Source organism: Macrobrachium rosenbergii, chromosome 3, assembly GCF_040412425.1.
Source record: "Macrobrachium rosenbergii isolate ZJJX-2024 chromosome 3, ASM4041242v1, whole genome shotgun sequence".
NCBI classification, from domain to species: Eukaryota; Metazoa; Arthropoda; class Malacostraca; order Decapoda; family Palaemonidae; genus Macrobrachium; species Macrobrachium rosenbergii.
The window spans coordinates 55437124-55451298 of record NC_089743.1 but is presented as its reverse complement, the minus strand read 5'-3'; the positions used below and the strand labels follow the sequence as shown (position 1 = coordinate 55451298).

At 35.9% G+C, this 14175-nt stretch overlaps 1 long non-coding RNA gene across 1 annotated transcript in view; it reads left to right on the top strand.

Moving 5' to 3' along the window:
- Positions 1–2974: 2974 nt before the first annotated feature.
- LOC136855894 (uncharacterized) overlaps positions 2975–14175 on the top strand; it is a 19684-nt gene continuing 8483 nt past the window's right edge. The window contains exons 1-2 of the long non-coding RNA XR_010858170.1: positions 2975–3175; positions 3761–3852. This is a non-coding gene — a long non-coding RNA (uncharacterized lncRNA). The remainder of the gene's footprint in view (positions 3176–3760; positions 3853–14175) is intronic.

Sequence of the window (14175 nt, the reverse complement as noted above, 5' to 3'; positions counted from 1 at the left end):
TTCAAGTGACACAGGAATTTTTTACAAAGGCGCAAAATTCCCTGGAATTTTGATTGGCAGGATAACTCGCCTTTAGCAGGATAAGTTCCTGGTATACTTGAATTATGAACATGTTTTTGCAAGCAGTATTATAAATTGATTATTCCTGATGGGAACGCCATTTTGCCTTTCATCGAGAACAAAACATTGTTATGTGCCCCAACAATTGTTTTTATAAAACTCCACTTCATTTTCTCTCCTTTTTATCTCCCTGTCATTCACTTTAGATGCTACACTTCACAATTAAGCCGAGCCGTTTTTACTTTATTTTTCCTCTGTCCTTCCTTTATTATTTTTCCTTTTCTTCCATTTCTTTAGTGATTAGAAAATTGCCTTCGTAAATGTTCTGTGTCCCATATATTTTAGTAACCCCTTCTCACTCTTTCTGTTCCTCGTTGGACGAGTCGGTAGAGTTCTCGGCTAGCACTCTGCTAGTCCCGAGTTCGAGTCTCCGGCCGGCCAATGAAGAATTAGAGGAATTTATTTCTGGTAATAGAAATTCATTTCTCGGTATAATGTGGTTCGGATTCTACAATAAGCTGTAGTCCCGTTGCTAGGTAACCAATTGGTTCTTAGCCACGTTAAATAAGTCCAGTCCTTCGGGCCAGCCCTTGGAGAGCTGTTAATCAGCTCAGTGGTCTGGTTAAACTAAGATATACTTAACTTTTAACTCACTCTCTCTGGTGACCAGTGTTGTTCTACCCGATCCAAACTTTAAGGTTTCCTAACCTTCTTTTAGTATTTTTTAAAATGTGTTCATTCATTTGCCATAATTGCTTATTCAGGGAACTAATCGGTGATTATGGATGGTGATGATCAAACGATAAAGTTTTTGTGTAGGTAGAGAATTCCTACGACACTTATTTTCATGAAAGAAGCAGGACGCAGGTAGACTAGTAGAAGGTGAACTGCTCGCTTATCCTTTCCTTTTCTTTAGGAAAATGCTGTATATGAACTTGTTCATGCCTTTTCCTTCCCTTTTAAGAACAAACCGGCTTCTTTAACTTGCTGGCGTGCATATGGAAGCTCCTCCTGATTATCTTATCATTACATTACTCCTTACCTTGGGATGTCAAGAACAATGCAGCAGAAGGTCAAGGGTCACAGGCAAGCCATTTATCCTCCGCAGTGGCACCGATGACAGGACAATTTCATTCGGCATTGGTGACCACATTCCCCTGCAACAGGCTGTTCATAAATCATCGTTACTGCCAATGCCATATTTCATGCGATTTCCTTCTACTTTTTTTTTCTTTTAATTTGCTCAAGATGTCCTTATCTTTCTCCTACACATTTTCATCACTATATTAACCTAATTTACTCTCCCGTTTTATATCTTTAATTTTGTTTTCAGTTTTTTTTTAGGATGTTTTTAGGGTAATCATAATTCTGATTAAAGCAAAGCTTTTGATAATAATAAAAATAGTTGGCTTAATTTCCATGAACATTGAAGTATTAATTCTTTTCACGGATAAATATAGAAATGCTGCTGTGACAACTACATCCGCAGAATGGTATTCTTTTATTCTGTTCGTAAGTATCTACCTTCGTTACATATAAGGCGGAAGATACCCCTTCTCCCCGGCACCAACCTCTCTCTGCCCCATCCTCCTATCCTTATCCCATTTTATCTTTCCTTGGTGATTCCCTTGTGTACATTAAGTACAGTACACTTGTAACGATAATAGGAATAATACCATGTGGGATTTATTTATTTTCTTATTTTACAAGATTGACCTCAGTCACTTCGCGGAGAATGGTTTTAAATATGATCTTTTGAGGATCGGTATCATTTTTCATCCTTAGCTTTTATATGATAATAGTCATAAGAACCTCATATGCATATGGGTAAAGCCTTTCCATCGACAGAGCTCGGGCTTGATTTCAGGGGCAGGGTGAGCGATGTAAGGTTGTTAAGTTAACATTCTTGTGCCTGTGGTGAGTCGTAGTCAAAACTTTCATGCCAAAATAATAGCTGAGAGTCAAAAGTTAAGTATACCTTAGTTTTACCAGACCACTGAGCTGATTAACAGCTCTCCTAGGGCTGGCCCGAAGGATTAGACTTATTTTACGTGTCTAAGAACCAATTGGTTACTTAGCAACGGGACCTACAGCTTATTGTGGAATCCGAACCACATTATAGTGAGAAATGAATTTCTATCACCAGAAATAAATTCCTCTAACCCTTCATCAGCCGGCCAGGGAATTGAACTCCGGCCCATCGAGTGACAGTCCGCAGTTAACGATGAATCTTCGAGAACCTGGGTAAACTGAGGGCAACGTTAATTACATCGCAAATGGCAGAGGCTCGTAAATGGTCGTTTATTTGGCTCCAGAAAATGCGAGTTGAGTTTCTAAATGACTGATTTACTTCCTGGGAGGTAGCAGAGTTTTACTTACGGGAAATCTTTCATGTCATTGCTGTTAGTGTACGCTATTACTTTTTTTTTTTTTATCTCCGTAGAAAAACTTCATTGAGGTCCCCTTGTGAGTCTGGTGTTATAAAATAAAAGCACTGACCGCAAGATTCCTGGAATTTTGTAAAGAAAGAATTGGCGATCATGCTCTCTCTACTCATTAAGTAGTAAAAGACATAAGATTTATGAAGAGGTGTCGAAGGTATGAAATTCATTTTACACAAGACCTCCTGGTTTCAGCAGGTGATGGGCAAACGTGACTGGGCGTATTCTTCTTCCTGAAAACCATCCCCCGTAGGAGATATCTAGAGGGATGTATATTTAATTGATAACATGGCCATAGAGCCATTATCATAATCAAACCGTGCGTGGAAGTTAACCTAAATTAAAAAAGAGGAGAATAAATAAGAATATTATAAAAGTTTCTAATAAGCTACTGTAATTTCTCTGAGTGAGCAACACCCCGTATTTTCTTCTAATATCTTTTTTCCCTTTCATTTTCTTCAACGATGGTTCAGCGTGCACCTATTTGCTGCCTCAGGGTTTCAATTACACAGAAGAATAAATCCCCTGTAAGGAACAGGTGGTTGGCCACCGCCGTGTGAATACAACATGTGTGTAGTTTGTTTTGCAAGACGAGAGAGAACATTCAAGTGAATCTTTATTATGGACTTTTTTGGCCGTGGGATCACTAGCCATCTGGAACTTGTTCCTTTGAGGTATTTAATTAGTATGCTTGTAGGTAAAAAAATTGTAAAATGTGGTTTTGATTAAGAGATTGCGTGGCACCTGACACTTACAAATAAAAGCAGTCCATTGGATGATAGTTATTACTAAATACTGGGCGTCAATATATAAATGCATGCACTATGGCTTTAGTAATGCAAATCACCTAGAACTATAAAAAATTGTAGTACATGTTTTTTTTATTTTTAGTTATTTGACAATATTTGAGACATGCTCTTTTGATTAGTGCAATATTTTACTTGTTTAATTTAACTGGAATTAGTGCATTTGTTTTTATTTTAATTATATATATTATTTTTCTATGAGTAGTGCATCATTATTTTATTGTTTATATTGAAAATTATCAATATGAATTTTAGTAAAGATTGGACATCTATTCTGTATAACATATTGTGCTGATGTTATCTTTACTTTTTATTATTTTTTTTTAATTGCTTCTAAATTAAAACTGTATCAAATGGCGTTAAGAGATTACAAACCTGCGGATTGTCGTTTTTCATATTGTTTATTTTTTGTCATCTGCATAACATTTGCATACCTATTTTTACCCCTTACAGAGAGAACAAGCTTTTATTAGACTGGTTTTTACTGTCGTTGAGACCCGAAAATAACCAAAGCTGCGATAGAGGTCCTAGCGGTGCACGCAAAGGTATGACCTTGAAGCAGCCAAGTTTTTGTTTTAACTTTGCCTCGGAGGCAAGGGTTTGTTTTTGCCTTTTTAGCTGTCAGTCTGTCTGGAGGTTTGGGAGATTTTCGTTGCTTTGACGTTTATGTCACTCTGCCGTTTCCTCTGTTTTCCGTTTTTGGCCCCCATCAAGAACTATATATATTTATTTTTTTGTATTTTGTGATCGAAATGTTTTACATGTTTATCTGTGCGGCTTCAATATTTTCTCTCATATTTAGATGCTTTAACGGGTAGCGGTTGGGGGATTAAGGGTATATCTTGGTCGTGACAAGCCGATCATCCAACACGTTTCATTTTCTTCTTTCTGCCTAGATGTTTGCTATTTGGCTTATTGCCCTCCGTAGGTCCGTCTTTTTGCGTCTGCTCTACACAGTTAATGATTCACCGGTATATCACTGTGTTTGCATCTTTTAAGCTCAGACATTTCTTTCACCAGAGGACAGTTTCTTCCATGACTGAAGGACTTTTCCATTTTAACAGCAGTTGTAGTATCCCGGCTAAGGCACGAGACGTTCATATAGACTGCCATCAGAGAGCTACAGGACACTTCTAAGACTGATCACTGGACGCCTTTTCTCTGTCACATACTGCACGTCTGACATCTTTATATTTCACACTTATCACTCCCATCGTATTACCTTCCTTTGATATCTTGTCATGATAGCATATACAATACACAAACACCTCTCATTCCATGCCCTGTATCGAGGTGAACAAATACTTCCTGAAAGGACTAAATCTACTGGTGATGAGAGGGTGAACTTATTTTTTCAAGAGTATCATACCACCCCATCTTGACATGCCGTATTTTCTTTTCATTTCTCTAACCTTTGTCTGGCTTTTATCTTCTTTGTTTGGAGCATCACATATCCTTTACCTCCCAAATCTGCTTCTCTTCCCTGAATTCCAGTTGTTCTGCGATACTTCTCGAACCTTTCCAAATCTCTCATTAAAACCTTTCTCGCCTTGTCACTAACGCCGTTCATATTGCTGATGTGTGGTGTTATTCTATGAGATACAAAGTAAACATTTGCTGTCCTCCCAGTACTGAACCCTTTGCGGTTGTGGGTAAGGCTGAGGATAATTAGGAGAGCTCTGAGCCCTCATCTGGCCTTGGGTCAATCCTTTTGACTAAACCTCAAACTTGTCCAACCTCTCTAACTACTAGTAAATGGGGAGGGTTTCCTCTAATCACACTATAAATCCTTTTACTTCATTTAATTACTTTCTTTTCTCTTAATCTTGATGTTGAACTAATGCAATTCCCTCTTTTTCACTGTCTTGATTATCGAAAAGGGATATCATTGCTGGGATTGGAGCTCATTTTCAAGACCAATAGTGGGAGATGTAGAGACCTCATGAGCTACTCAGCAATATTTTGACCTTAGAGATATCAGTATGTTGTTTCCATGTCATAACCGTCCATAGATTTCAGCTCTCAGGTTCTTCAGGCAAGACCTAGCATTCTTTGACATGCCTTTCATTATTAGAGGAAGTATACTGTTATGGGTATACTTAAGGTAATAGCAAGCAGTTTAGATTATAGTTTGGTTTTTGGTTTTTCTTCCACTTATTTTGATGCCATCCCCTCGTAGTATATCAAGGAGTGGGTGACATTTGAGATTTAGCATTTGCAACGGTTATTTTTAAGATATTCATGCAGTTTTTTATAGCCAGCTACAATATTTCTACTACCCCAGGACCTTCAGATAATTTTGAGGCTGTGAGGATAATTACATCATGAACCGTAGGTAAAAGTTGAACATACAACAGAAAAAATTTAAGTGCTTACTGATAGCAGCAGTGCCCCCTTACCTTCCTCCTTTCCCAGCTCAGTCAGGGTCAGGAACCAGGAGAAAAGACTTTGTGAAAGAAAAATAAAATTCAAAGCAAATAGAAGTGATATGAGGCGTTATGTATGAGTAGGCTTCTTTCAAGAAGTTTTTTAACTATTTTCTTATAAAATGGAAACGTTGACTGATGTAGCTTAAATACTCATATTCTAGGAAGTGCTCAGAGAATGTAAACTTTTGCTCAGGCCGGCCAAGCAGTGGAAATTATAGGGATACATCCTGGCTTGACCTAACTATGGTGCTGTGTCATGGGATGCATTTGGTATTGATATAGGCCTTATCATGTTGCATAATCCCATGTAAAACATAAAACAAACAATCCACACACCAAAAAACATATCCGACATGTCAGAAATAATTGTTAATTGCATGGGAAGACAACCAAGAAGGAGGAATTGATGAAAGTAGAATGAAATGCTTTCCCCCACAAAATTTCTCAGTGAATTTAAAGACCGAGACGTTACAAAAGCAAAATAGATTGTTAAACAGAGAAAATAATGGAGTGCTAATTTTGCAGTCTTTTTATTTAATCTTTGTCCGACTCTATCTGCTTGAAATGTTAAAGGTTACCTGTAGAAATCAATAGCAGGACAGTTATCCCATCCTCTCAAAGATGCTTTTGCCTCCAAATGTATGGACGTCTAAATACACCCAATAGGGTGTTTGCACCATTCCTTCAACCCTTTGATATTCCTTTTTTGCATTTTACTTTATATTCATTCTGCTTCCTTACTTCCATATTACTATCCAACTTAGTTTCTCAGGACAAATGTTGGGTTTTCCAAAAGTTTCAGCTTTAGATCCTGGTTTTTCACATTATTTATTTTCTGTATCTCTTTTATCTTGATGTCCAACCTGTTCAGTTACTTCTTTTCACTGTCCTAAAGTCCTAAATTCTGAATGGCTGAAAGTGCCCCAGTGCTTGGCGTTATAGCCTAAATTTCATTATTCATTTATTGATCTAAATACAACTTGAGGGTGACAAGCAAAGAGAAAATTAGAAATTTGTCAACTGTGGTCAGAGACTCATGTTGAATGTAGCCAATCCCATTGTTGTGCAAACAGCAGAAAAGACCATGCTGCCTCAGTCAGGAAATGAAGTCATTGCCAATTCGAAAGGGGTATCCTAACCTTTAGGCATAAAGAGTTTTGTAGAAGCCAGACAAGAATAGCAAGGCGATACAGCTCACATATAGTTAGTATATCCAGTATTCTGACAAACTTTAAGAGAAAATAAGCAGACTCAAGTGAAGAAGCACAAGCTAAAAAGACTATTGCAGTGCCATTTCGAAGTACACTGTATGAGATTTTCATAGTTCAGTTAAGGAAGCTTGACTTCACAGTCATCTTTGGCTTTCCCCGTAAACTGTAGATCCCCACAATCTGCAGTGTGTAACAATCAGAGGAAAGTATGGGAGAATTTACACTAAGCCCTCATTCAGTTACAACAGTCACCATCAATGTTGCAGAGGTGAGTACTGCCTAGCCAAACATTTTAAAAGTGTCTTAAAAATCAGATACGGCATCAGATCGTCAGTATTGTCGTTGAGAAGGACAGAAGTCTCTTGACTTCTCAGCAAATAAGAGGGAATCCTAAAACTCCCCCTTTACTGGGACTTAGTTTAATGCACTCTTAACAACCTACTGTACACTGGAACAGTCCATGGTCCTGATGTCACACTGTGCAGAGATTATGTTCCAAAAAGTAACAATGTTATATATATATATATATTGAGAATTATAAATAGAATTTCTATATGACCACAGGTTATAAACAGAAAGGGAATGGCTGTTGATTACTTCAGCCTTTTACAAGCCAAATAAGGATAAACGCCTGGCTGCAAGTTACATCCTGTAGCATTGAAATCTTTCAGGTGGTCATTTTATGTCTTGTTTGGTCCTAGGAAAGAAAGGCCTTTTGTTACCTACTCAGTATCGGTTTTGCCAGAGGCATGCTACTTATGATGTTGTGAATTGCCTGAGATCTTCCATCTTTGAAGCATTCACGTCTAAGTATCACTGCATGACTATATAATTTTACCTTGAAAAGACATGTGATCCCTAAAACAATACATTATTCAAGTTTAAGGGTAGATTTGCTGCTATTTATTCAAACAGTTTTGGCTAGATATTTCTTTGAGATCAAGGTAGTGCAATAAGTGTGGCCCTATTTAATCTAGCGATAAATGTCATATCATCTATATTTCCCCTGGGCTACTCTCTGTGAATGGATTTTCAACTTTCTATATAATTGTTTTAAATATGTTGTTTTTGATGACACAAAATCTTCTTTTCTCATTTCTTGTTGCGTTCCTAAGATTCCTGTTGTATCACTTGCTCCTCTTTTCCCTATCTGTGTTTTTTCCAGTCGTCCCTTTTTTCCATTGATTCTATCCTCCAGATTTCCTTTTACCTCATTTTTCCAGTCATACTGTGCTATGCATACCAACTTCCTTCACCAATAATCTTTGAGAGGATAATATCAGAATTGCTATCCACAACTTGCTTCAGTTTAGTGCTTCAGAGATGCTGCTTGTTTATATTGTTGTGCCTCCTTCACTTCCAAATTTTTCGATAATTAACAAAGAAAATAGAATTCAACCATTCACGTTTGTCGGCGTCCTCTCTGTTGTGATCGCTTCAAGTTTGTCATTTAGAATTCAGTGTTCGAATTGCTATAATGACTGATAAAAGAATGTTTTGCCTTGTTCGGATGTCTCAAGTTATTTTCTTATCAAAGTAGCAGTGTATGTTGGCATTTAAGCGTCTTTGTTTTAAATATATTTCTGGTATTTGAGTGTTTCATCATCTTTTCCCCTTCTCGGTAATGATGAATCAAAGGCAAATTATTTGATCTCTGGCAAACCCTAAACTCTCAGGTGCAAAGTTGAACTCAAGATCCTTTCCCTCAGGTGGCCTCGTAACACCTGTGATGTTTTCCTCATTCTGTGAAACTCTTTGACCCTTGGATGTTATGGTTTGGCAACTGTTCTCTCTCTCTCTCTCTCTCTCTCTCTCTCTCTCTCTCTCTCTCTCTTACAGTTTTGTTTTAATTATTATTATTGTTATTTATCAACTACGAAACTGCAAGGTTCTCTCTCTCTCTCTCTCTCTCTCTCTCTCTCACAGTTTTGTAATAATTATTATTATTGTCATTATTATTTATCATCTACGAAACTGCAAGATTATCACTGACAGTCTCTCTCTCTCTCTCTCTCTCTCTCTCTCTCTCTCTCTCTCTCTGCTGCTAAGCTTCGGAATTCCAATCCCGCTTCAATTTTCTATGACTCTTACTATCCTCAGTCCCTAAAGACGCAAGAGCGTGGTTTCTGTTTTCTGTCTTCTTCTCGCCCCGCCTTTTTCGTTTTTCTCAGGCTAAAGTTAGAACACGGCTTTGCATATCCCGGCCATCTCGCTGTGCATTTAGAAAATATAAATTTTTTGGTGGCAGCAGATCATAAGCATAGGGTAAAAAACGAAGGTAATTAACAGTAAAGAAAAACTTAGCAATTGCAGTAAAAGGAGATGTATTGATTAATATCATAAAGTGAAAGAAATATTATCGTAATGTGTTTTTCTTCTAAAGCAAAGTAGTGTCTGTATATATGTTTGTTTGCGTGTGTGTAACCAATTCTTTTTCAATTTTTTTTTTTATCTACCAAAGCATTGAACTGAATTTCGGTATGAAACACAAAACTTTTTTTCCACCTCAAAATATAATGTTGAGCTCTATAGCACCGTGTTATCTCGAAGGATATCAAATGATTTCATATCAACTTAATGTTGTATTTGTCGGTTTCATATATATTTCAGTTGAAATGACAACAGTACGACCCTCTTTCTGGTAACGCAATGTGAATTTTATTAAAATGTACGAAATCTAAAGGTCAAATTGACCAGTCTTATCTAGACTCCAAAGCCACATGCAGTGAGCGTTTAATGTCGCGATTCCATAATATGTCTGGATATTTTTCCCACAGAAATCATGGAAATCCCAGTATGGGAATAAAATCATATTTGAACCTAGATTTATGACAGAGCAGTTCAGCGCCATGCTGCCACGTTTTCACTGAGCTCAAGGATTTATTTAATCTCTGACCAACTCATTATATCAGTTACGTAGACTCACCCTCATTCTGGTTGCGCGATTTTTTTTTTTTTTATCTTTTGCCTCAGCACGTGGAATCTACTGGTTACATTCACCACATTCACGCATTCTTTTTTTTTTCCACGTGTGCTGTCTTGTTACGTGAAGTTTTGTCACCTTTTAAATCAGTTTGCCAGTCATTCGAGCATTGTCGATGTCACATACACATTGGAGTCTGTTTCTTTCCGTCTTCATGTTCTTCACCCACGGAAGAGGAATCAGTGTCCAATACTATGGCACTCATTCTTTTTCAGGGAAATATTCAAACCACACTGTATGTTATGAGCAGTTTGCCTAATTTGAGAAATCAGTTAAATCACAGAGTATCATAAAACATTTTCAACTATTATCAGTATTATCAGTATATATATATAAATATATATATGTGTGTGTGTGTATTGTTACGTGGGTCTTTTGGCTAATGAGTTTGATTATTATTTACTTTGATTTATATTGCCTTGCTTTACCTAAGACCCACGTAATTCTGTCAATTAAGGGTAAAACTAACTCTAAAGGGCAGATATTGAATAGGTCAGGTCACCAGTTAACACTCATTAGCAAAGAATAGAGGTTCATTCATAACCGCATGAATGAATTCAGCAAACTTAGTGGAACGGTAGTTTCAGCAAAAAGTAAATAAAATTAAATGAAATGGGTTATTTACAGGTGCTAACAGCAGCCGACTTCAGACAAATCTTAATGCTACATAGAATGAACACAACCGATTTAGGTTTCTCAGATACTGTATCAGGAATTTACTGCAAGGTCGAATTAAGGCTTCTTGGTACTACTGATGCAGATTCTTCCCCAAGAAAGAGGATGCTGCACAGGCCCGAGGCGTACACCATTCTGGAAAAGGCCGTATACAGATAACAACCTTGCATTATAGAAATCCTCACTTGTCATTACTAATCACAAGGGGATGATTCATAGTTCAAAAATAATACGTTTAACACCATGGAGGAAAAGTTATGTGACTTCACTACACAACAGTAATTGTATTTGATAGATAACTAGGATTTCTTAGCCAGTGACTGTTTAAGAGAGGAAAATTTGCACAAGGGAAAATGAGAGTTTCAGTCAAAGGGAAAGAGAACGGTTAGCAATTGTCAATTCAGACTTACCGCTGGGTTAGCTAATGCAGTGATCATTTGCATGAGATTCCTTGGTCCGTTGATATAGCAAATTTCTCCTCGGTTTGAACAAAGGAGGGAAACAAAGGAGGCTAGGACGACAGCCGGGTCATGACCTAACGCTATGACGGCTGCGTGGAGAACAGTACCTCTAAGGTCTGTCCTAGCAAAACCTATCCCTGATTTACGACCTTCTAAGCTAATGTCTTGGCAGTTGGCATATGGAATTTGAAAACACTTCTAAATCGAACACACTACTTCCCACTCACTACACCCTACATTGCCTGCCCTCTTACTTTAACAAAGATAAATTCCTTGTATTCGATTAAAGCAAGAAAGAGAGGTCGAACAGGTAATATTTATAATGATATATAAGTGTACATATATATATATATATATATATATATATATATATATATATATATATATATATATATATATATACATATATGTATATATATGTGTGTGTATTTATATATTTATTTATTTGTTTATTTACATACATACAGTATATACACATTACATGTGTAAGTGATATATGCCTGTTGTAACGGACAATTAAACGTCAGCTACTCTGTACAAATATCACATGTAAAAGCGATTTGGTAGTAACATACTTGCTTGTGTATGAAAGGGCTTTAGTAAAGAAAATTGCTTATGATAATACTACCTGGTGTGCAATCAAGGTTAAACTTTGAATGGAAAAAAAAAAAAAAAAATTTTAGAGCTGGAAGGGATGTTTCTTTTCTATGTACACTAAGTAGGGGATAATAAATTGCTCTAGTTACGATGCTTCTCAGTGACCATAAAATATATGAGCCTTCCAATGAATTGTTAGTATTGCAATATACATGTATGTATGTGTGTGTATATATATATATATATATATATATATATATATATATATATATATATATATATGTGTGTGTATATATATATATATATATATATATATATATATATATATATATATATGTGTGTGTGTGTGTGTGTGTGTATTCTCATGATATTGTCTTTAAAATGTATATCTTTCCAAGGGTTTGATATATTTACTGTTCTAGTTATAATGTATTCTGTGTAATGATAATAGTTGTTGAAATATCGTATGTAGTGCAATGTTAGATCTCACAAGAATTAATGATTTAGATAACTTAACAGCATAATTTAGAATTAATAATACATTTTTAATAATAGCGTTGTATATCAGCAACACGTGTGTGTTCTGGAAATGCTTTGTTTTGCTTTGAGTGTCATTGTGCAAGATAAGGTGGAGACAGGTCCGGATAACAGTCGAGTTGTGTAAGGTTTTGTCTCATACGAGAAAAAGATGAGTGATTTCGCAATGTTACAAGTATTGTTCTGATGGCGCCCCATACGATTTTCTGTACGAGTCACGTATGCCTTTTTGAGGGTAAAAGCACATGTCTCAATCGATTACATTTTGTTTTGTAAGATTGCAATTCAGAACGTTTTACTCAGGTAATGATGTTCTCTGATTGTTTTACTTATAACTGAAATCCTAAAAATTTGCTCATTCTGATTTCAGAAACTGTTCGTGTGGCTCTCTCTCTTTCTCTCTCTCTCTCTCTCTCTCTTCAAAAGAGAGAAATTATTAATGTAAAATATTTGTGTGGTCACTGATATTAATCTTAGCTTTTGAGATCTGATAATGAAACGATGTCTATGAAAAGTGTGTTTTGTGACTCTCGAGCAGCTGCATTTGGTGTAGATTTTGTGAAAGTTTTCACAAGGTTGTGTAAGGTAAAGTGAATTTTACTTATTATTACCATGGTGTAATCGGTGCATTAAGGGATTTTGCCTTAATGAAATTGTTTTTGGTAAATCTTTTGTGTATTTTTGTATGTTCTTGTGTTTGCAATCTCTTAATTTTTCACATTTTATATATTGGTGATTTAACATTTATTTACTAAGCATTTTAAGTATTTCTTGATAATTTAACATTACATACTTGATTATATTTTCATTTACTTAGATTTTCTTTTTAAACCTGAAGCATTGCTGAATAATTTAAGTTTTGCTTGATTAATTCAGTTCCTTGATAAATTAACTTTTGTAATTTAAATCAAGAATTAATAAGTATTTTAAGGGATCACTGTTAAATTTAGAGTACCCAGTCTACTTTTTATTATCATGAGAGTTCAGGTATCCGGCTGAAGTGAGGTAAATTTTTGAATTCTGTGATTAGTTGTGTAATAACCAGGTACTTGCAACACATCGTGAAAATATATATATGTAATATATATATATATATATATATATATATATATATATATATATATATATATATATATATATATATATATAAAATATATATATATATATATGTAATATATATATAAAATTTAGGTGAATATACAATAACTCATATGTTTAAAGACCGATAACTGGATGTTTCAGCACTTACTGAGAAAAGGTGAAGGAATGGAAAGGACAAGAAGTGATTGCATTTGTAGAGCTAGGAAGGGGTAGTGCTTGTAGAGTCAGCAAGAATTGGTACATGTGAAAGAATACAAATGTGTTAGTTCAGTGATTGTATAGATTAAACTAAATGTGACAGGAAAAAATGGAAGTAATGATTGTATACAATCCAGAAATAGGAAAGAATGGAAGTAAAGGAAAATAATTTTGGGAGTGTCCGAGTCTGCACTTGGCTGGCGTTTAGAGAACTTGCTAAAGTGTTTGTACTGTGTGATTTAAATGCAAATATAAGAGACAGAAAAAGAAATGGCTTTGTTGGTAGGTAGAGAGTTCCTGGAGGAGAACAGAATCAAGAATGTCTTTGGGATATTTGTTTGGAAAGGGGCTTGATTTTTTAAAATACATGGTTCCCAAAGAAAAATATTCATGCGTACACTTGGGAGAGAGGGAATGGTGAGGGAAAGTAGTGAGGAAGAGCATGTTGGTGGATGAAATGGTGAGAAAAGCAGACTTGAGGTATAGTGGATCATGATTTGGTTAAGCCAAAGTTAAGAGAGTTAAGTTATAAAGTTAGGGACGAAAATGTACTAACAAGGTATTCAAGATGTGAGTTTGATAAGAAGGAAGTGAGAAGAGCATATAAGGAGAAGAGGTTGTACTTTGGACTATGGTTTAAGGCAGAGATTGAATGAGTAGATGAGGAGTTAGTAGT